We start from the raw sequence: 25,330 nt of genomic DNA, 5'->3' as shown, positions 1-25,330 counted from the left end.
GAGCTGGAATCATAGGTACAGCTCTAAGCCTTCTCATTCGAGCTGAATTAGGCCAACCCGGTAGTTTACTAGGCAGTGACCATATCTATAATGTCATTGTAACAGCCCATGCATTTATTATAATTTTCTTCATAGTTATACCCATTATAATCGGGGGGTTCGGGAACTGACTAGTACCCTTGATAATTGGTGCTCCTGACATAGCATTTCCCCGTCTAAATAATATGAGCTTCTGACTTCTTCCCCCCCTCCTTCCTGCTGCTAATGGCATCAACCATAATCGAGGCTGGCGCTGGAACAGGTTGAACAGTATACCCCCCCCTTAGCAGGAAACCTCTCTCACCCAGGGGCCTCCGTAGACTTAGTTATTTTCTCCCTCCACCTAGCAGGAGTTTCCTCTATCCTGGGGGCTATCAACTTCATTACCACCATTATCAACATGAAGCCCCCCGCCATATCCCAGTATCAAACCCCGTTATTTGTCTGATCTGTCCTAATCACAGCAATCCTACTACTCCTCTCCCTGCCAGTCTTAGCTGCCGGCATTACTATACTATTAACAGACCGCAACCTCAACACTACCTTCTTTGATCCTACTGGAGGGGGAGACCCTATCCTATACCAACACCTATTTTGATTCTTTGGTCACCCTGAAGTCTACATCCTCATTCTCCCCGGGTTCGAATAATCTCCCACATCGTAACTTACTACTCCGGGAAGAAAGAGCCATTTGGATATATAGGTATAACCTGGGCTATAATGTCAATCGGGTTCCTAGGATTTATTGTATGAGCCCATCATATATTTACAGTGGGTATAGATGTGGACACACGGGCCTACTTTACCTCTGCTACTATAATCATTGCAATTCCTACTGGAGTTAAAGTTTTCAGCTGACTTGCTACACTTCATGGAGGCAATATCAAATGATCTGCCGCAATACTTTGAGCCCTAGGCTTTATTTTTCTATTCACCATAGGGGGTCTCACCGGTATTATCTTAGCAAACTCATCCCTAGATATTGTACTACACGATACATACTATGTTGTCGCCCATTTCCACTATGTTTGTCAATAGGAGCTGTTTTTGCCATTATAGGGGGCTTTGTCCACTGATTCCCTTTATTTTCAGGCTACACATTAGACCAAACCTATGCCAAAGCCCACTTTATTATTATATTCACAGGCGTAAATTTAACCTTTTTTCCACAACACTTCCTTGGCCTATCCGGAATACCCCGACGCTATTCTGACTACCCCGATGCTTATACCACATGAAATATTCTATCGTCCATTGGCTCTTTTATTTCACTAGTAGCAGTAATCCTAATAATCTACATGATCTGAGAGGCCTTCGCCTCAAAACGCAAAGTATCAATGGCCGAACAATCCCCCACCAACCTCGAATGATTAAATGGCTGTCCCCCGCCTTACCACACATTTGAAGAACCAACCTACATTAAATTGAGCGAAAAAGGGGGAATCGAACCCCCTAAAACCGGTTTCAAGCCAATCCTATAACCCCTATAACTTTTTTCAATGAGATATTAGAAAAACTATTTCATGGCTTTGTCGAAACCAAATTATAGGCTATAACCCTATATATCTTACATGGCCCACCCAGTTCAACTAGGTCTACAAGATGCTACATCCCCTGTCATAGAAGAGCTAATCACCTTCCACGACTATGCATTTATAACTATCTCTTTAATTAGCCTTTTAGTCCTATACGCCCTATCCTCAACACTCACAACAAAACTAACCAATACCAACATTACAGACGCCCAGGAGATAGAGACCACTTGAACCATCTTACCCGCAATCATTCTAATCCTGATTGCCCTACCATCTCTACGCATTCTGTACCTGACAGACGAAATCAACAACCCCTCCTTTACTATTAAATCAATTGGACATCAATGATACTGAACCTACGAATACACAGACCTACGGAGGCCTCATCTTTAATTCTTACATACTGCCTCCATTATTCTTAAACCCAGGAGACCTTCGACTTCTAGAAGTTGACAACCGAGTGGTTCTCCCAATTGAAGCCCCCGTCCGTATAATAATCACATCTCAAGATGTCCTACACTCATGAACTATTCCCACACTAGGTTTAAAAACAGATGCAGTACCCGGACGCTTAAATCAAACCACATTTACCGCCACACGACCAGGCGTCTATTATGGACAATGCTCAGAAATCTGTGGAGCTAACCACAGCTTCATACCTATCGTCGCAGAACTAATCCCATTAAAAATCTTTGAAATAGGACCTGTGTTTACCCTATAAATACCCCACTCCCTTTCCACTATACAAATGCACTGCACAGCTATTCTAGCGTTAACCTTTTAAGTTAAAAATTGAGGGCATACCCTCTGCAGCGAAATGCCTCAATTAGACACATCCACATGATTTATCACTATTACAACAATACTCCCTACACTATATCTTATTACACAACTAAAACTGCTAGACATATGTTACTATCAATCCCCCCAACAAAAAAACTCTGACAAGCAAACCCCCAATAACCACTGACAACTAAAATGAACGAAAATTTATTTACCTTATTCGCAACTCCAATAATCCTAAACCAACCTGCTACAATCCCCATCATCATATTCCCCGTACTACTAATTCCAACTTCCAAACACCTCATTAACAACCGACTAACCACTATTCAACGTAACCCTAGTACTACTCGCTCTAAAGCAAATAATAATAACCCACAATGCTAAGGGGCGAACCTGGTCCCTAATACTAATGTCTCTAATCACCTTTATCACCACAACTAATCTCCTAGGACTTCTACCCCACTCATTTACACCTACCACCCAACTATCTATAAACCTCGCTATAGCAATCCCCTTATGAGCGGCACAGCAATCACAGGCCTTCGCTTTAAAACCAAAAACTCCCTAGCTCACCTCCTACCACAAGGCACACCAACATTACTCATTCCCATACTAGTAATAATCGAAACCATTAGCTTGATTATTCAACCAGTGGCCCTAGCTGTACGCTTAACTGCCAACATCACGGCCGGCCACCTGCTAATACACCTAATCGGAAACACTGCACTAACACTACTAAGTATCAGCCCCCCCGCTGCTTTACTAACCTTTACACTTCTAATACTACTCACCATCCTAGAGATCGCAGTTGCTTTAATCCAAGCCTATGTTTTCACACTTCTAGTTAGCCTCTATTTACACAACAACACCTAATGACCCACCAATTCCATGCTTATCACATAGTCAAACCCAGCCCTTGACCACTAACAGGAGCTCTGTCAACCCTCCTAATAACATCCGGCTTAGTCATGTGATTCCACTTCTATCTACCACTCTATTGACACTAGGCCTACTAACCATAACACTAACCCTTCACCAATGATGACGCGATGTCGTACGAGAAAGCACCTATCAAGGACATCACACGACACCCGTTCAAAAAAAACCTTCGCTATGGCATAGTCCTATTCATTATCTCGGAAATCTCTTCTTTACCGGGTTCTTCTGAGCATTCTACCACTCAAGCCTAGCCCCAACCCCCTATTTAGGAGGCCACTGACCACCAACAGGTATTACCCCATTAGATCCCTTAGAAGTACCCCTTCTAAACACCTCCGTATTATTAGCATCAGGAGTCACAATTACCTGAGCTCACCACAGCCTTATAACAACAATCGAAAACAAACAACCCAAGCCCTACTCATTACAATTCTACTAGGCATCTACTTCACCCTACTACAGATCTCAGAGTACTTTGAAGCACCCTTCACCATCTCCGACGGCATCTATGGCTCAACATTCTTTATCGCTACGGGATTCCATGGACTCCACGTCATCATTGGATCCACTTTCCTCCTTATCTGCCTCATTCGCCAACTATTATTCCACTTCACACCAAATCACCACTTCGGCTTTGAGGCTGCCACTTGATATTGACACTTCGTAGACGTCGTATGATTACTCCTTTATATCTCTATTTACTGATGAGGATCCTACTCTTTTAGTATGACCAGTACAATTGACTTCCAATCAATTAGCTTTGACAATGTTCAAAAAGGAGTAATCAACCTAGTACTAGCCCTAACAATCAACACCCTTTTAACCTCACTACTAATAACTGCCATATTCTGATTACCCCAACTTAACTCCTATGCAGAAAAAACAAACCCTTATGAGTGTGGCTTTGACCCACTAAACCCCGCTCGCATCCCATTTTCAATAAAATTCTTCCTAGTTGCCATTACCTTCCTACTATTCGACTTAGAAATCGCCCTACTATTGTCCCTACCATGGGCTCTCCAAACAACAAACCTCCCAATAATAATTAAATCATCCATCACACTCATCACCATCCTAACCCTCAGTCTAGCCTACGAATGATCCCAAAAAGGACTAGATTGAGCCGAATTGGTAAGTAGTTTAAACAAAACAAATGATTTCGACTCATTAAATTATGATTATCATACTAACCAAATGTCACCTATCTTCATGAATATTACACTAGCATTCGCCATCTCACTCCTGGGAATGCTGGTCTATCGCTCACACCTGATAGCCTCCCTCCTCTGCCTAGAAGGAATAATAATATCACTCTTCATCATAATCGCTCTCATAGCCTCAAATGCACACTCCCCCCTAACCAATATCATACCGATCATCCTACTAGTATTTGCTGCTTGCGAAACAGCAGTAGGCCTTGCCCTACTAGTCTCAATCTCCAATACATATGGTCTAGATTACATTCACAACTTAAACCTGCTTCAATGTTAAAAATAATTGTTCCAACAACTATATTACTACCAATAACATGATTCTCTACAAACAACATAATCTGAATTAACTTAACTACACATAGCCTAATCATTAGCCTTATTCCCTTGTTATTTTTTAATCAAACCAATAACAACCTCCTTAATCACTCAACCTACCTATCCTCCGACCCACTAACAACACCTCTTTTAACACTAACCGCTTGACTCCTACCTCTCATGATGATAGCTAGCCAATACCACCTATGCAATCAGCCCCCCTCACAAAAAAAACTCTACCTATCCACAATAATTTTCCTTCAAATCACCCTAATTCTAACATTCATAGCCACAGAATTGATCTTATTCTATATCTTATTTGAAACCACCCTTATTCCCACCCTAATCATCATCACTAAATGAGGTACCCAAGCAGAACGCCTCAACGCAAGCACATACTTTCTATTCTATACACTAACTGGCTCTCTACCCCTGCTCATCATATTAACCTACACCTACAATAACACAGGCTCATTAAATATCATACTACTAACACTCACAGACCAAAAACTAACAACCACTTGATCACACAACCTCATCTGACTGGCATGCATAATGGCTTTCATAACAAAAATACCCTTATATGGCTTACACCTGTGACTCCCCAAAGCCCATGTTGAAGCTCCTATCGCAGGCTCAATAGTCCTCGCCGCAGTACTCCTAAAACTAGGCGGCTATGGCATAATACGACTCACCTCTATTCTCAACCCTCTAACAGAGTACATAGCCTACCCCTTCCTCATGCTAGCCCTATGAGGCATAATTATAACAAGCTCAATCTGTCTACGACAAACAGACCTAAAATCACTCATCGCATACTCTTCTGTAAGCCATATATCCCTAGTAATCATAGCCTCTCTCATTCAAACCCCCTGAAGCTTTTCCGGCGCAATCACCCTCATAATTGCCCACGGACTTACTTCCTCTATATTATTCTGCCTAGCTAATTCAAACTATGAACGCACTCACAGCCGCATTATGATACTCTCCCGAGGACTTCAAACACTACTTCCACTAATAACCTTCTGATGGTTCACAGCAAACCTCACCAACCTAGCCTTACCCCCCACCATTAATCTAATCGGAGAACTCTTCGTGATTACAGCCTCATTCTCTTGATCCCACATCACTATTATACTAACAGGACTTAACATACTAATCACAGCCCTCTACTCTCTCCACATATTCATTACAATACAACGAGGAAAACTCACACACCACATAATCAACATAAAACCCCCTTTCACACGAGAAAATACACTAATATTCATACACCTCACCCCAATTATCCTTCTATCCCTTAACCCCAACATCATTCTAGGGTTTACCTCCTGTAAATATAGTTTAACCAAAACACTAGACTGTGAATCTGACCATAGAAGCTCACCACTTCTTATTTACCGAGAAAACTCGCAAGGACTGCTAACCCATGCCCCCATACTTAACACTATGGTTTTCTCAACTTTTAAAGGATAACAGCTATCCATTGGTTTTAGGAACCAAAAATATTGGTGCAACTCCAAATAAAAGTAATAACCATGCACACCTCCATTATAATAGCAACCCTCGCCTCCCTAACCCCCCCAATCATTGCCACCTTTATCAACCCCAACAAAAAACAATCATACCCAAACCATGTAAAAACAACTATAATATATGCTTTCATTACCAGCCTTATTCCAACAACCCTATACATCTCCCTAAACCAAGAAACAACCATTTGAAGCTGACACTGAATAATAACTCAAACACTAGATCTAACACTAAGCTTTAAACTAGACTACTTCTCCGTAATATTCACCCCAATCGCACTATTCATCACCTGGTCTATTATAGAATTCTCACTATGATACATAAGCTCAGACCCAAACATCAACCAATTCTTCAAATATCTCCTTATTTTCCTCATCACAATACTAATCTTGACCACCGCTAACAACCTTTTTCAACTCTTCATCGGCTGGGAGGGCGTAGGAATCATATCTTTCTTATTAATCGGCTGATGATATTCTCGAACGGACGCCAACACAGCAGCAATCCAAGCAATCCTGTACAATCGCATTGGCGATATTGGCCTCATCCTAGCTATAGCATATTTCCTCCTACACTACAACTCATGAGACATACAACAAATACTAACTCTAAACCCCAACCCAAACTCCCTCCCACTAATAGGCCTTCTCCTAGCAGCAATAGGAAAATCAGCTCAACTTGGCCTTCATCCTTGACTACCCTCCGCCATAGAAGGCCCAACTCCAGTCTCAGCCCTACTACACTCTAGTACCATGGTTGTTGCCGGGGTGTACTTACTCATTCGCTTCCACCCTTTAATAGAAAGCAACACACTACTTCAAAGCCTCACACTATGTCTGGGAGCTATCACCACCATATTTATAGCCATCTGCGCCCTCACACAAAACGACATCAAAAAAATCGTAGCCTTCTCCACCTCAAGCCAACTAGGCCTAATAATAGTTACCATCGGCATCAATCAACCATATTTAGCATTCCTGCATATCTGTACTCACGCCTTCTTCAAAGCCCTACTTTTCATATGCTCCGGATCCATCATTCATAACCTAAATAACGAACAAGACATCCGAAAAATAGGAGGCCTATTCAAAACAATACCCCTCACCTCAACTTCCCTACTCATCGGCAACCTAGCACTCACAGGAATACCATTCCTCACAGGCTTCTACTCCAAAGATCTCATTATCGAAGCCACAAACACGTCATATACCAACGCCTGAGCCCTATCTATCACCTTCATCGCCACCTCTCTAACAAGCGCCTATAGTACTCGAATCATTCTCCTCACCATAACAGGGCCACCTCGCTTTTCAACCCTAATAAACATTAACGAAAATAACCCCACCCTACTTAACCCAATTAAACGCCTCACAATGGGCAGCATTATTACTGGATTCCTTATCACCAACAACATCCCCCCCACTTCGCTTCCCCAACCAACAATACCTCACTACTTAAAACTCTCAGCCCTGTATGCAACTATCCTTGGTTTCCTAATAACCCTAGACCTGACCTCTATAACCAACAAACTAAAAATAAACAACCCATCACAAATATTTAAATTCTCCAACATACTAGGATATTTTCCCACTACAATTCACCGCATAGTCCCATATCAAAACCTACTCATAAGCCAAAACCTAGCCCTTCTTCTACTAGATTCAATATGACTAGAAAAATCTATACCCAAGATGATCGCACATGTACATACCACCGCTTCCAAAACTGTCACCACCCAAAAAGGCATAATTAAGCTATACTCCCTCTCCTTTCTCATCCCCCTCACCCTAACCCTACTTCTAATAATATAACCTATTACCCCGAGTGATCTCAATTACAATATATACACCCACAAATAATGTCCAACCAGCAACCACTACTAACCAACGCCCATAATCGTACAAAGCACCAGCACCAATAGAATCCCCCCGAACTAACCCTGACCCCTCTCCCTCAAAAATCACCCAACTCCCCATACTATTAAAACTAACTACCACTACCCCATCAGAACTTGAAACCCATAGAACTAACCCTACTTCTATTATTAAACCCACCAAAAGACCCCCTAAAACCCCAAACCCTGAACCCCATGTCTCAGGGTACTCCTCAATAGCTATCGCTGTAGTATAACCAAAAACAATTATTATACCCCCCAAATAAATTAAAAACAACATCAGACCTATATAAGTCCCCCCAAAACCTAAAACTACCATACAACCAACCACACCACTAACAATCAATGCTAGCCCCCCATAAATAGGAGAGGGCTTAGAAGAAAATCCAACAAATCCCATAACCAACAATACACTCAACGCAAATAAAATATATGTCATTGCTCTTGCATGGACTACAGCCATAACCAATGATATGAAAAACCACCGTTGTACTTCAACTACAAAAGCACTAATGACCCCAATACGTAAATCCAACCCAATTATAAAAATAATTAACCACTCCCTCATTGACCTGCCAACCCCATCCAACATTTCCATATGATGAAACTTCGGCTCACTCCTCGCATTCTGCCTAATTCTACAGATCATCACAGGCCTATTCTTAGCAATACATTACTCACCAGACACCTCTTCTGCCTTCTCTTCAATCGCACACATCACCCGAGACGTAAACCACGGCTGAATCATTCGCTACCTCCACGCCAACGGCGCCTCCATATTTTTCATCTGCCTCTTTCTACACGTAGGCCGAGGTCTTTACTATGGCTCATTCCTTCTCCTAAAAACCTGGAACACTGGCATTATACTTCTATTCTTGACTATAGCAACAGCCTTTATAGGCTACGTACTTCCATGAGGCCAAATATCATTCTGAGGAGCAACAGTGATCACAAACCTATTATCAGCAATCCCATACATCGGGACCGACCTCGTCCAATGAATCTGAGGTGGGTACTCCATTGGCAACCCCACCCTTTCACGATTCTTCACCCTACACTTTATTCTACCTTTCATTATCACCGCTCTTACAATAGTCCATCTGCTATTCCTACACGAAACAGGATCAAACAACCCCTGCGGAATCTCATCAGACTCAGACAAAATCCCCTTCCACCCCTACTACACAATTAAGGATATCCTAGGCCTAGTCCTCCTCCTCTTCATCCTAACAACACTAACACTACTCTCACCCAACCTCCTAAACGACCCAGACAACTACATCCCAGCCGACCCACTAAATACCCCTCCACACATCAAACCAGAGTGATACTTCCTATTTGCATACGCAATTCTACGATCTGTTCCTAATAAACTAGGGGGCGTACTAGCACTCTTCCTTTCAATCCTCATCCTATCTATTATCCCCACACTTCATAATTCCAAACAACAAAGCATAATATTCCGCCCACTTAGCCAATTCCTGTTCTGATTCCTAATTACAACCCTATTAACCCTCACCTGGATCGGAAGTCAGCCAGTAAGCCAACCCTTCATTTTTATTGGTCAACTAGCATCCACAATATACTTCACCACAGTTCTAATCCTGATACCACTAACCTCCCTAATCGAAAATAACCTACTCAAATGAACTTGCCCTTGTAGTATAAACTAATACACTAGTCTTGTAAACTAGAGATGAGACTCATAACCCCTAGGACAGCTCAGAAAGAAAGCACTCGACTTCACCACCAACACCCAAAACTGGCATTCTAGCTTAAACTACTTTCTGTCTTTTATATTGTACAAACCCTACAGTACAACTCAAGCACCTTTACATAAATATGCTATGTAATTCGTGCATTACTGCTAGCCAACATGAATAATATATAGTACTATATCTGCTTAACTGTACATAACACATACTATCATATCCGCACCCACAGCCTCCAAAAAGCATACCCACCAAACAGAGATCTCACATACAACCCAACCACGAAACACCATAACCCGCCCACTCCACCCACAACACACCAACACAGACAGCAAGACCGTCCTCCGTACATAATACATTACCTTATTTGTCGTACAATAGTACATACCTACTACAAACCTTCCTCCCCACCACGGATGACCCCCCTCACTTAGAACTCTCTTACTCACCATCCTCCGTGAAATCAATATCCCGCACAAGCAGTGTTACCCTCCTCGCTCCGGGCCCACGACCCGTGGGGGTAGCTAAGAATGAGCTGTATCCGGCATCTGGTTCTTACCTCAGGGCCATGCCAACTAAAACCGTCCACACGTTCCTCTTAAATAAGACATCTCGATGGATCACGGGTCTATCACCCTATTAACCAGTCACTGGAGCTTCCCATGCATTTGGTATTTTTTATCTCTGGTCTGCACGCAACACCATCGCAACATGCTGACTCCCACCACATCCCGCCCTGAATGCGCCTGCCTTTGATTCCTAGTCCATGCCATTATTAATCGCACCTACGTTCAATATTCCAGCCCCGCATGACTACTAGCGATGTGTTATTTAATTCATGCTTGTAAGACATACAACAACCAACCCACAACACTACAAAAAAATTCAAAAACCTTAACCAAACCCCCCCCCCCCCTTGACCTTCACATAACCACCCTTTGCCAAACCCCGAAAACAAAGTCCTGCTCCCCCGGCCAAAGCTTGTATTTCCATCTTTTAGGTATGCATGCCCTAACTACTAACCCCTCAACTAACCTTCGCTTACCCTACCAACCACCCTTTGCCAAACCCCGAAAACAAAGTCCTGCTCCCCCGGCCAAAGCTTGTATTTCCATCTTTTAGGTATGCATGCCCTAACTACTAACCCCTCAACTAACCTTCGCTTACCCTACCAACCACCCTTTGCCAAACCCCGAAAACAAAGTCCTGCTCCCCCGGCCAAAGCTTGTATTTCCATCTTTTAGGTATGCATGCCCTAACTACTAACCCCTCAACTAACCTTCGCTTACCCTACCAACCACCCTTTGCCAAACCCCGAAAACAAAGTCCTGCTCCCCCGGCCAAAGCTTGTATTTCCATCTTTTAGGTATGCATGCCCTAACTACTAACCCCTCAACTAACCTTCGCTTACCCTACCAACCACCCTTTGCCAAACCCCGAAAACAAAGTCCTGCTCCCCCGGCCAAAGCTTGTATTTCCATCTTTTAGGTATGCATGCCCTAACTACTAACCCCTCAACTAACCTTCGCTTACCCTACCAACCACCCCCCCCCCCCACAACCCCAAAGATGCCACCTACATTCACACCCACCTTCTCGTCTACGTAGCTTAAACCTACCCCAAAGCAAGACACTGAAAATGCCTAGATGGATTCACACATCCCATAGACAAATAGGTTTGGTCCTGGCCTTTCTATTGACCTTTAGCAAGATTACACATGCAAGCCTCCCCGCCCCAGTGAAGACGCCCTACAAATCACTATGACTAAGAGGAGTGAGTATCAAGCACGCACATGCAGCTCAAAACACTTTGCTCAGCCACACCCCCACGGGAAACAGCAGTGACAAACCTTTAGTAATAAACGAAAGTTTAACTAAGCTATGCTACACCAAGGGTTGGTCAATTTCGTGCCAGCCACCGCGGCCACACGATTAACCCGAGCCAATAGAGACCGGCGTAGAGAGTGTTTTAGACCCAGCCTAATTAAAGCTAAACCCCACCTAAACTGTAAAATCCTAGCTAACATAAAATAAACTACGAAAGTGGCTTTAAAACCTCTGAATACACAACAGCTAAGACCCAAACTGGGATTAGATACCCCACTATGCTTAGCCCTAAACCTCAGTAGTTAAACCAACAAAACTACTCGCCAGAATACTACAAGCAACCGCTTGAAACTCAAAGGACTTGGCGGTGCTTCACCCCCCTAGAGGAGCCTGTCCCATAATCGATAAACCCCGATCCACCCCACCCTCTCTTGCTCAGCCTATATACCGCCATCTTCAGCAAACCCTGATAAAGGTCACAAAGTGAGCGCAAGTACCCCTTTTCGCAAAAACGTTAGGTCAAGGTGTAGCCTATGAGACGGAAAAAGATGGGCTACATTTTCTATCCTAGAAAACCCACGATAACTCTCATGAAACCTAAGAGTCCAAGGAGGATTTAGCAGTAAATTAAGAATAGAGTGCTTAATTGAACAAGGCCATAAAGCACGCACACACCGCCCGTCACTCCCCTCAAATATACTTAAGGACTATATTAACTAAACACCCTAATACCTATATAGAGGGGATAAGTCGTAACACGGTAAGTGTACCGGAAGGTGCACTTGGATAAATCAAGGTATAGCTTAACGCAAAGCATCCGGCCTACACCCGGAAGATCTCAGTACAATTTGACTACCTTGAGCCAACACTAGCCCCAAACATAACTAACACTAATACCAAACAACCATACACTAAACCATTCACCCACATAAAGTATAGGTGATAGAAATTCTAACTCGGCGCTATAGACACAGTACCGTAAGGGAAAGAATAATACCACCCAAGCATAAAATAGCAAGAACTAACTTCTGTACCTTTTGCATAATGAATTAACTAGAAATAGTTTCGCAAAGAGAACTAAAGCCAAACCCCCCGAAATCAGACGAGCTACCCAAAAACAGCTAAAAGAGCGCACCCGTCTATGTAGCAAAATAGTGGGAAGATTTATGGGTAGAGGTGACAAGCCTACCGAGCCTGATGATAGCTGGTTATCCAAGATAGAATTTTAGTTCAACCTTGAGCTTACCTACAGAACCTCTTAATCCTTTTGTAAGCTCAATTGCTAGTCTAAAGAGGGACAGCTCTTTAGACACTAGGAAAAAACCTTATATAGAGAGTAAAAAGCATAACCACCATAGTTGGCCCAAAAGCAGCCATCAATTAAGAAAGCGTTCAAGCTCAACATCAACTACCCAAAAAATACCAAACATAAAACTGAACTCCTCATCTCACATTGGATCAATCTATCATTTCATAGAAGCAATAATGTTAGTATAAGTAACATGAACATTTTCTCCACCGCATAAGCCTAAGTCAGACCGAAAACCTCACCGACACTTAACAGTCCAATATCAACAAACACAAACAAGCTGACATTACTTCCACTGTTAATCCAACACAGGCATGCCTCAAGGAAGGTTATAAAAAGTAAAAGGAACTCGGCAAAACTAACCCCGCCTGTTTACCAAAAACATCACCTCTAGCATTACTAGTATTAGAGGCACCGCCTGCCCAGTGACACACGTTTAACGGCCGCGGTACCCTGACCGTGCAAAGGTAGCATAATCACTTGTTCTCTAATTAGGGACTCGCATGAATGGCATCACGAGGGTTTAACTGTCTCTTACTTTCAACCAGTGAAATTGGCCTGTCCGTGAAGAGACGGACATGAACTAATAAGACGAGAAGACCCTGCGGAGCTTCAATTTACTAGTACAACTAAAAACCACACAAACCCACAGGTCTTTAAACCCCCATGCCTGTACTAAAAATTTTGGTTGGGGTGACCTCGGAGCACAGTCAAACCTCCGAACAATCCATGCTAAGACTACACAAGCCAAAGCAAACCAATACTTGCAATTGACCCAATAACTTGATCAACGGAACAAGTTACCCCAGGGATAACAGCGCAATTCTATTCTAGAGTCCATATCAACAATAGAGTTTACGACCTCGATGTTGGATCAGGACATCCTAATGGTGCAGCAGCTATCAAGGGTTCGTTTGTTCAACGATTAAAGTCCTACGTGATCTGAGTTCAGACCGGAGCAATCCAGGTCGGTTTCTATCTATTCAACATTTCTCCCTGTACGAAAGGACAAGAGAAATAGGGCCCACTTCACAATAGCGCCCCCCTCCCCATAAATGATCTAATCTTAATTTAACAAAACATTACAAATCCCACCCAAGAACAGGGTTTGTTAAGATGGCAGAGCCCGGCAATTGCATAAAATTTAAAATTTTAAAACCAGAGGTTCAACCCCTCTTCTTAACACTATGACTACAGCAAACCTTATACTCCTTGTTGCATCTACACTAACCGCCATAGCATTCCTTACACTTGTTGAACGAAAATTGTTAGGTTATATACAACTACGCAAAGGACCCAACATTGTAGGCCCTTACGGACTACTACAACCCTTCGCTGATGCAATAAAACTCTTCACCAAAGAGCCTCTAAAACCCTCAACATCCACCACTACTCTCTACACCATCGCACCCGCCCTAGCCTTCTCCATTGCCCTCCTCCTATGAACCCCCCTTCCCATACCTAACCCTCTAATCAATTTCAACCTAGGACTCCTGTTCATCCTAGCCATATCCAGCCTAACCGTCCACTCCATCCTATGATCAGGATGGGCATCAAACTCAAACTACGCCCTAATTGGAGCCCTACGAGCCGTCGCTCAAACAATTTCATATGAGGTTACCCTCGCTATTATCCTACTATCAGTCTTACTAACAAGCGGCTCATTTAACCTTAACATACTCATTACAACACAAGAGCACATCTGACTCCTCTTGCCATCATGACCCCTAGCCATAATATGATTCACCTCCACACTAGCAGAGACAAACCGAACCCCCTTCGACCTCATAGAAGGCGAATCAGAACTAGTATCAGGCTTTAACATCGAGTATGCCGCAGGTCCATTCGCCCTATTCTTTATAGCCGAATACATAAACATTATTATAATGAACGCCCTAACAACTACAATCTTTCTAGGCACATTCTACCCCACCCACTCGCCAGAATTATTCACAACATGCTTTACCACCAAAACGCTCCTCCTAACCTCCCTATTCTTATGAACTCGAGCAACATACCCCCGATTCCGCTACGACCAACTCATACATCTACTATGAAAAAACTTCCTTCCACTCACACTAGCATTTCTCATATGAAACATCCTAACACCCATTACAATCTCCAGCATTCCCCCTCAAACCTAGAAATATGTCTGACAAAAGAGTTACTTTGATAGAGTAAATGATAGAGGCCCCAACCCTCTTATTTCTAAGATTGCAGGCATTGAACCTACCCCTGAGAATCCAAACTTCTCCGTGCTACCTAACACACCCCATCCTAAAGTAAGGTCAGCTAAATAAGCTATCGGGCCCATACCCCGAAAATGTTGGTCACACACCCTTCCCGTACTAATTAACCCCCTAGCCCAACTCATCATCTACACCACAATAATCACAGGCACACTCACTACACTATTGAGCTCACACTGATTTCTCGCCTGAGCAGGCCTGGAAATAAACATACTAGCCTTCATTCCAATTTTAATCAAAAAAACAAACCCCCGCTCCACAGAAGCCGCCACCAAGTATTTCCTAATACAATCCACCGCATCCATAATTCTTATAATAGCAATTACCCTCAACAACCTACTATCGGGGCACTGAATAATAACAAATACCGCCAACCAACTTCCATCGTTAATAATAACAACTGCCCTTGCCATAAAACTAGGAATAGCCCCATTCCACTTCTGAATTCCAGAAGTCACCCAAGGAACACCACTAATTCCTGGCCTACTCCTCCTCACATGACAAAAACTAGCCCCCATCTCAATTATATGTCAAATTCACCCATCAATCAACACCTGTGCCCTCATAACCCTCTCAACCCTATCCATCATAGTAGGCAGCTGAGGAGGCCTAAACCAAACACAATTACGCAAAATTATAGCATACTCCTCAATCACTCACATAGGCTGAATAATAATAACGCTAACATACAACCCAACCATTACAACCCTCTACCTAACCATATACATCGCCCTAACAACCACCATATTCCTATTCCTCAATCTGAACTCAAATACCACAACCCTTACACTATCCCTCACCTGAAACAAATCACCCCAACTCATACCACTAACAATATTCACCCTTATATCCCTAGGAGGTTTACCCCCACTAACCGGCTTCCTACCTAAATGAATAACTATTCAAGAACTTGCAATAAACAACAACTTTGTCATCCCCTCCATCATAGTCACCATAACCCTACTTAACCTGTACTTCTACATACGCCTAATCTACACCGTCTCAGTATCACTATTTCCCACCCCCAACAACACAAAAATGAACTGACAACTTGAAAACACAAAACCCACACCCCTCACCCCCACACTCACCATCATTTCTACTCTCCTACTACCAATCACCCCCCTAATCCTAACTATTCCCTAGAAATTTAGGTTAAATAAGACCAAGAGCCTTCAAAGCCCTTAGTAAGTAGACCACTTAATTTCTGAAACATATAAGGACTGCAAAAACCTACTCTGCATCAATTGAACGCAAATCAACCACTTTAATTAAGCTAAGCCCCTACTAGACCAATGGGACTCAAACCCATAAAAATTTAGTTAACAGCTAAACACCCTAATCAACTGGCTTTGATCCACTTCTCCCGCCACGAGAAAAAAAGGCGGGAGAAGCCCCGGCAGAAACTTAAAACTGCTCCTTTAAACTTGCAATTTAACATGAAAATCACCTCGGGGCTGGCAAAAAGAGGATCAGACCTCTGTCTTCAGGTTTACAGCCTAATGCTTACTCAGCCATTTTACCCTTCCTCCACCCATGTTCATTAATCGTTGACTCTTTTCAACAAACCATAAAGACATCGGAACTCTATACCTACTATTCGGTGCATGAGCTGGAATCATAGGTACAGCTCTAAGCCTTCTCATTCGAGCTGAATTAGGCCAACCCGGTAGTTTACTAGGCAGTGACCATATCTATAATGTCATTGTAACAGCCCATGCATTTATTATAATTTTCTTCATAGTTATACCCATTATAATCGGGGGGTTCGGGAACTGACTAGTACCCTTGATAATTGGTGCTCCTGACATAGCATTTCCCCGTCTAAATAATATGAGCTTCTGACTTCTTCCCCCCTCCTTCCTGCTGCTAATGGCATCAACCATAATCGAGGCTGGCGCTGGAACAGGTTGAACAGTATACCCCCCCTTAGCAGGAAACCTCTCTCACCCAGGGGCCTCCGTAGACTTAGTTATTTTCTCCCTCCACCTAGCAGGAGTTTCCTCTATCCTGGGGGCTATCAACTTCATTACCACCATTATCAACATGAAGCCCCCCGCCATATCCCAGTATCAAACCCCGTTATTTGTCTGATCTGTCCTAATCACAGCAATCCTACTACTCCTCTCCCTGCCAGTCTTAGCTGCCGGCATTACTATACTATTAACAGACCGCAACCTCAACACTACCTTCTTTGATCCTACTGGAGGGGGAGACCCTATCCTATACCAACACCTATTTTGATTCTTTGGTCACCCTGAAGTCTACATCCTCATTCTCCCCGGGTTCGGAATAATCTCCCACATCGTAACTTACTACTCCGGGAAGAAAGAGCCATTTGGATATATAGGTATAACCTGGGCTATAATGTCAATCGGGTTCCTAGGATTTATTGTATGAGCCCATCATATATTTACAGTGGGTATAGATGTGGACACACGGGCCTACTTTACCTCTGCTACTATAATCATTGCAATTCCTACTGGAGTTAAAGTTTTCAGCTGACTTGCTACACTTCATGGAGGCAATATCAAATGATCTGCCGCAATACTTTGAGCCCTAGGCTTTATTTTTCTATTCACCATAGGGGGTCTCACCGGTATTATCTTAGCAAACTCATCCCTAGATATTGTACTACACGATACATACTATGTTGTCGCCCATTTCCACTATGTTTTGTCAATAGGAGCTGTTTTTGCCATTATAGGGGGCTTTGTCCACTGATTCCCTTTATTTTCAGGCTACACATTAGACCAAACCTATGCCAAAGCCCACTTTATTATTATATTCACAGGCGTAAATTTAACCTTTTTTCCACAACACTTCCTTGGCCTATCCGGAATACCCCGACGCTATTCTGACTACCCCGATGCTTATACCACATGAAATATTCTATCGTCCATTGGCTCTTTTATTTCACTAGTAGCAGTAATCCTAATAATCTACATGATCTGAGAGGCCTTCGCCTCAAAACGCAAAGTATCAATGGCCGAACAATCCCCCACCAACCTCGAATGATTAAATGGCTGTCCCCCGCCTTACCACACATTTGAAGAACCAACCTACATTAAATTGAGCGAAAAAGGGGGGAATCGAACCCCCTAAAACCGGTTTCAAGCCAATCCTATAACCCCTATAACTTTTTCAATGAGATATTAGAAAAACTATTTCATGGCTTTGTCGAAACCAAATTATAGGCTATAACCCTATATATCTTACATGGCCCACCCAGTTCAACTAGGTCTACAAGATGCTACATCCCCTGTCATAGAAGAGCTAATCACCTTCCACGACTATGCATTTATAACTATCTCTTTAATTAGCTTTTTAGTCCTATACGCCCTATCCTCAACACTCACAACAAAACTAACCAATACCAACATTACAGACGCCCAGGAGATAGAGACCACTTGAACCATCTTACCCGCAATCATTCTAATCCTGATTGCCCTACCATCTCTACGCATTCTGTACCTGACAGACGAAATCAACAACCCCTCCTTTACTATTAAATCAATTGGACATCAATGATACTGAACCTACGAATACACAGACTACGGAGGCCTCATCTTTAATTCTTACATACTGCCTCCATTATTCTTAAACCCAGGAGACCTTCGACTTCTAGAAGTTGACAACCGAGTGGTTCTCCCAATTGAAGCCCCCGTCCGTATAATAATCACATCTCAAGATGTCCTACACTCATGAACTATTCCCACACTAGGTTTAAAAACAGATGCAGTACCCGGACGCTTAAATCAAACCACATTTACCGCCACACGACCAGGCGTCTATTATGGACAATGCTCAGAAATCTGTGGAGCTAACCACAGCTTCATACCTATCGTCGCAGAACTAATCCCATTAAAAATCTTTGAAATAGGACCTGTGTTTACCCTATAAATACCCCACTCCCTTTCCACTATACAAATGCACTGCACAGCTATTCTAGCGTTAACCTTTTAAGTTAAAAATTGAGGGGCATACCCTCTGCAGCGAAATGCCTCAATTAGACACATCCACATGATTTATCACTATTACAACAATACTCCCTACACTATATCTTATTACACAACTAAAACTGCTAGACATATGTTACTATCAATCCCCCCAACAAAAAAACTCTGACAAGCAAACCCCCAATAACCACTGACAACTAAAATGAACGAAAATTTATTTACCTTATTCGCAACTCCAATAATCCTAAACCAACCTGCTACAATCCCCATCATCATATTCCCCGTACTACTAATTCCAACTTCCAAACACCTCATTAACAACCGACTAACCACTATTCAACGTAACCTAGTACTACTCGCTCTAAAGCAAATAATAATAACCCACAATGCTAAGGGGCGAACCTGGTCCCTAATACTAATGTCTCTAATCACCTTTATCACCACAACTAATCTCCTAGGACTTCTACCCCACTCATTTACACCTACCACCCAACTATCTATAAACCTCGCTATAGCAATCCCCTTATGAGCCGGCACAGCAATCACAGGCCTTCGCTTTAAAACCAAAAACTCCCTAGCTCACCTCCTACCACAAGGCACACCAACATTACTCATTCCCATACTAGTAATAATCGAAACCATTAGCTTGATTATTCAACCAGTGGCCCTAGCTGTACGCTTAACTGCCAACATCACGGCCGGCCACCTGCTAATACACCTAATCGGAAACACTGCACTAACACTACTAAGTATCAGCCCCCCCGCTGCTTTACTAACCTTTACACTTCTAATACTACTCACCATCCTAGAGATCGCAGTTGCTTTAATCCAAGCCTATGTTTTCACACTTCTAGTTAGCCTCTATTTACACAACAACACCTAATGACCCACCAATTCCATGCTTATCACATAGTCAAACCCAGCCCTTGACCACTAACAGGAGCTCTGTCAACCCTCCTAATAACATCCGGCTTAGTCATGTGATTCCACTTCTATTCTACCACTCTATTGACACTAGGCCTACTAACCATAACACTAACCCTTCACCAATGATGACGCGATGTCGTACGAGAAAGCACCTATCAAGGACATCACACGACACCCGTTCAAAAAAACCTTCGCTATGGCATAGTCCTATTCATTATCTCGGAAATCTTCTTCTTTACCGGGTTCTTCTGAGCATTCTACCACTCAAGCCTAGCCCCAACCCCCTATTTAGGAGGCCACTGACCACCAACAGGTATTACCCCATTAGATCCCTTAGAAGTACCCCTTCTAAACACCTCCGTATTATTAGCATCAGGAGTCACAATTACCTGAGCTCACCACAGCCTTATAAACAACAATCGAAAACAAACAACCCAAGCCCTACTCATTACAATTCTACTAGGCATCTACTTCACCCTACTACAGATCTCAGAGTACTTTGAAGCACCCTTCACCATCTCCGACGGCATCTATGGCTCAACATTCTTTATCGCTACGGGATTCCATGGACTCCACGTCATCATTGGATCCACTTTCCTCCTTATCTGCCTCATTCGCCAACTATTATTCCACTTCACACCAAATCACCACTTCGGCTTTGAGGCTGCCACTTGATATTGACACTTCGTAGACGTCGTATGATTACTCCTTTATATCTCTATTTACTGATGAGGATCCTACTCTTTTAGTATGACCAGTACAATTGACTTCCAATCAATTAGCTTTGACAATGTTCAAAAAGGAGTAATCAACCTAGTACTAGCCCTAACAATCAACACCCTTTTAACCTCACTACTAATAACTGCCATATTCTGATTACCCCAACTTAACTCCTATGCAGAAAAAACAAACCCTTATGAGTGTGGCTTTGACCCACTAAACCCCGCTCGCATCCCATTTTCAATAAAATTCTTCCTAGTTGCCATTACCTTCCTACTATTCGACTTAGAAATCGCCCTACTATTGTCCCTACCATGGGCTCTCCAAACAACAAACCTCCCAATAATAATTAAATCATCCATCACACTCATCACCATCCTAACCCTCAGTCTAGCCTACGAATGATCCCAAAAAGGACTAGATTGAGCCGAATTGGTAAGTAGTTTAAACAAAACAAATGATTTCGACTCATTAAATTATGATTATCATACTAACCAAATGTCACCTATCTTCATGAATATTACACTAGCATTCGCCATCTCACTCCTGGGAATGCTGGTCTATCGCTCACACCTGATAGCCTCCCTCCTCTGCCTAGAAGGAATAATAATATCACTCTTCATCATAATCGCTCTCATAGCCTCAAATGCACACTCCCCCCTAACCAATATCATACCGATCATCCTACTAGTATTTGCTGCTTGCGAAACAGCAGTAGGCCTTGCCCTACTAGTCTCAATCTCCAATACATATGGTCTAGATTACATTCACAACTTAAACCTGCTTCAATGTTAAAAATAATTGTTCCAACAACTATATTACTACCAATAACATGATTCTCTACAAACAACATAATCTGAATTAACTTAACTACACATAGCCTAATCATTAGCCTTATTCCCTTGTTATTTTTTAATCAAACCAATAACAACCTCCTTAATCACTCAACCTACCTATCCTCCGACCCACTAACAACACCTCTTTTAACACTAACCGCTTGACTCCTACCTCTCATGATGATAGCTAGCCAATACCACCTATGCAATCAGCCCCCCTCACAAAAAAAACTCTACCTATCCACAATAATTTTCCTTCAAATCACCCTAATTCTAACATTCATAGCCACAGAATTGATCTTATTCTATATCTTATTTGAAACCACCCTTATTCCCACCCTAATCATCATCACTAAATGAGGTACCCAAGCAGAACGCCTCAACGCAAGCACATACTTTCTATTCTATACACTAACTGGCTCTCTACCCCTGCTCATCATATTAACCTACACCTACAATAACACAGGCTCATTAAATATCATACTACTAACACTCACAGACCAAAAACTAACAACCACTTGATCACACAACCTCATCTGACTGGCATGCATAATGGCTTTCATAACAAAAATACCCTTATATGGCTTACACCTGTGACTCCCCAAAGCCCATGTTGAAGCTCCTATCGCAGGCTCAATAGTCCTCGCCGCAGTACTCCTAAAACTAGGCGGCTATGGCATAATACGACTCACCTCTATTCTCAACCCTCTAACAGAGTACATAGCCTACCCCTTCCTCATGCTAGCCCTATGAGGCATAATTATAACAAGCTCAATCTGTCTACGACAAACAGACCTAAAATCACTCATCGCATACTCTTCTGTAAGCCATATATCCCTAGTAATCATAGCCTCTCTCATTCAAACCCCCTGAAGCTTTTCCGGCGCAATCACCCTCATAATTGCCCACGGACTTACTTCCTCTATATTATTCTGCCTAGCTAATTCAAACTATGAACGCACTCACAGCCGCATTATGATACTCTCCCGAGGACTTCAAACACTACTTCCACTAATAACCTTCTGATGGTTCACAGCAAACCTCACCAACCTAGCCTTACCCCCCACCATTAATCTAATCGGAGAACTCTTCGTGATTACAGCCTCATTCTCTTGATCCCACATCACTATTATACTAACAGGACTTAACATACTAATCACAGCCCTCTACTCTCTCCACATATTCATTACAATACAACGAGGAAAACTCACACACCACATAATCAACATAAAACCCCCTTTCACACGAGAAAATACACTAATATTCATACACCTCACCCCAATTATCCTTCTATCCCTTAACCCCAACATCATTCTAGGGTTTACCTCCTGTAAATATAGTTTAACCAAAACACTAGACTGTGAATCTGACCATAGAAGCTCACCACTTCTTATTTACCGAGAAAACTCGCAAGGACTGCTAACCCATGCCCCCATACTTAACACTATGGTTTTCTCAACTTTTAAAGGATAACAGCTATCCATTGGTTTTAGGAACCAAAAATATTGGTGCAACTCCAAATAAAAGTAATAACCATGCACACCTCCATTATAATAGCAACCCTCGCCTCCCTAACCCCCCCAATCATTGCCACCTTTATCAACCCCAACAAAAAACAATCATACCCAAACCATGTAAAAACAACTATAATATATGCTTTCATTACCAGCCTTATTCCAACAACCCTATACATCTCCCTAAACCAAGAAACAACCATTTGAAGCTGACACTGAATAATAACTCAAACACTAGATCTAACACTAAGCTTTAAACTAGACTACTTCTCCGTAATATTCACCCCAATCGCACTATTCATCACCTGGTCTATTATAGAATTCTCACTATGATACATAAGCTCAGACCCAAACATCAACCAATTCTTCAAATATCTCCTTATTTTCCTCATCACAATACTAATCTTGACCACCGCTAACAACCTTTTTCAACTCTTCATCGGCTGGGAGGGCGTAGGAATCATATCTTTCTTATTAATCGGCTGATGATATTCTCGAACGGACGCCAACACAGCAGCAATCCAAGCAATCCTGTACAATCGCATTGGCGATATTGGCCTCATCCTAGCTATAGCATATTTCCTCCTACACTACAACTCATGAGACATACAACAAATACTAACTCTAAACCCCAACCCAAACTCCCTCCCACTAATAGGCCTTCTCCTAGCAGCAATAGGAAAATCAGCTCAACTTGGCCTTCATCCTTGACTACCCTCCGCCATAGAAGGCCCAACTCCAGTCTCAGCCCTACTACACTCTAGTACCATGGTTGTTGCCGGGGTGTACTTACTCATTCGCTTCCACCCTTTAATAGAAAGCAACACACTACTTCAAAGCCTCACACTATGTCTGGGAGCTATCACCACCATATTTATAGCCATCTGCGCCCTCACACAAAACGACATCAAAAAAATCGTAGCCTTCTCCACCTCAAGCCAACTAGGCCTAATAATAGTTACCATCGGCATCAATCAACCATATTTAGCATTCCTGCATATCTGTACTCACGCCTTCTTCAAAGCCCTACTTTTCATATGCTCCGGATCCATCATTCATAACCTAAATAACGAACAAGACATCCGAAAAATAGGAGGCCTATTCAAAACAATACCCCTCACCTCAACTTCCCTACTCATCGGCAACCTAGCACTCACAGGAATACCATTCCTCACAGGCTTCTACTCCAAAGATCTCATTATCGAAGCCACAAACACGTCATATACCAACGCCTGAGCCCTATCTATCACCTTCATCGCCACCTCTCTAACAAGCGCCTATAGTACTCGAATCATTCTCCTCACCATAACAGGGCCACCTCGCTTTTCAACCCTAATAAACATTAACGAAAATAACCCCACCCTACTTAACCCAATTAAACGCCTCACAATGGGCAGCATTATTACTGGATTCCTTATCACCAACAACATCCCCCCCACTTCGCTTCCCCAACCAACAATACCTCACTACTTAAAACTCTCAGCCCTGTATGCAACTATCCTTGGTTTCCTAATAACCCTAGACCTGACCTCTATAACCAACAAACTAAAAATAAACAACCCATCACAAATATTTAAATTCTCCAACATACTAGGATATTTTCCCACTACAATTCACCGCATAGTCCCATATCAAAACCTACTCATAAGCCAAAACCTAGCCCTTCTTCTACTAGATTCAATATGACTAGAAAAATCTATACCCAAGATGATCGCACATGTACATACCACCGCTTCCAAAACTGTCACCACCCAAAAAGGCATAATTAAGCTATACTCCCTCTCCTTTCTCATCCCCCTCACCCTAACCCTACTTCTAATAATATAACCTATTACCCCGAGTGATCTCAATTACAATATATACACCCACAAATAATGTCCAACCAGCAACCACTACTAACCAACGCCCATAATCGTACAAAGCACCAGCACCAATAGAATCCCCCCGAACTAACCCTGACCCCTCTCCCTCAAAAATCACCCAACTCCCCATACTATTAAAACTAACTACCACTACCCCATCA

General features: G+C 42.6%; 1 long non-coding RNA gene across 1 annotated transcript; it reads right to left on the bottom strand.

Annotated features, from left to right (window-relative positions):
• Window positions 1–314: 314 nt before the first annotated feature.
• On the bottom strand, window positions 315–25,291 carry LOC140710994 (uncharacterized). The gene is made up of 2 exons (XR_012092145.1): window positions 18,759–25,291; window positions 315–1,946 (listed from the first exon to the last, which is right to left on the bottom strand). It is a non-coding gene; the product is annotated as an uncharacterized lncRNA (long non-coding RNA).
• Window positions 25,292–25,330: the final 39 nt, after the last annotated feature.

Source organism: Chlorocebus sabaeus, unplaced genomic scaffold (genome assembly GCF_047675955.1).
Source record: "Chlorocebus sabaeus isolate Y175 unplaced genomic scaffold, mChlSab1.0.hap1 unalloc_scaffold_1193, whole genome shotgun sequence".
In the NCBI taxonomy this organism is placed as follows: Eukaryota; Metazoa; Chordata; class Mammalia; order Primates; family Cercopithecidae; genus Chlorocebus; species Chlorocebus sabaeus.
This window is presented reverse-complemented; position numbering and strand designations above follow the sequence as displayed.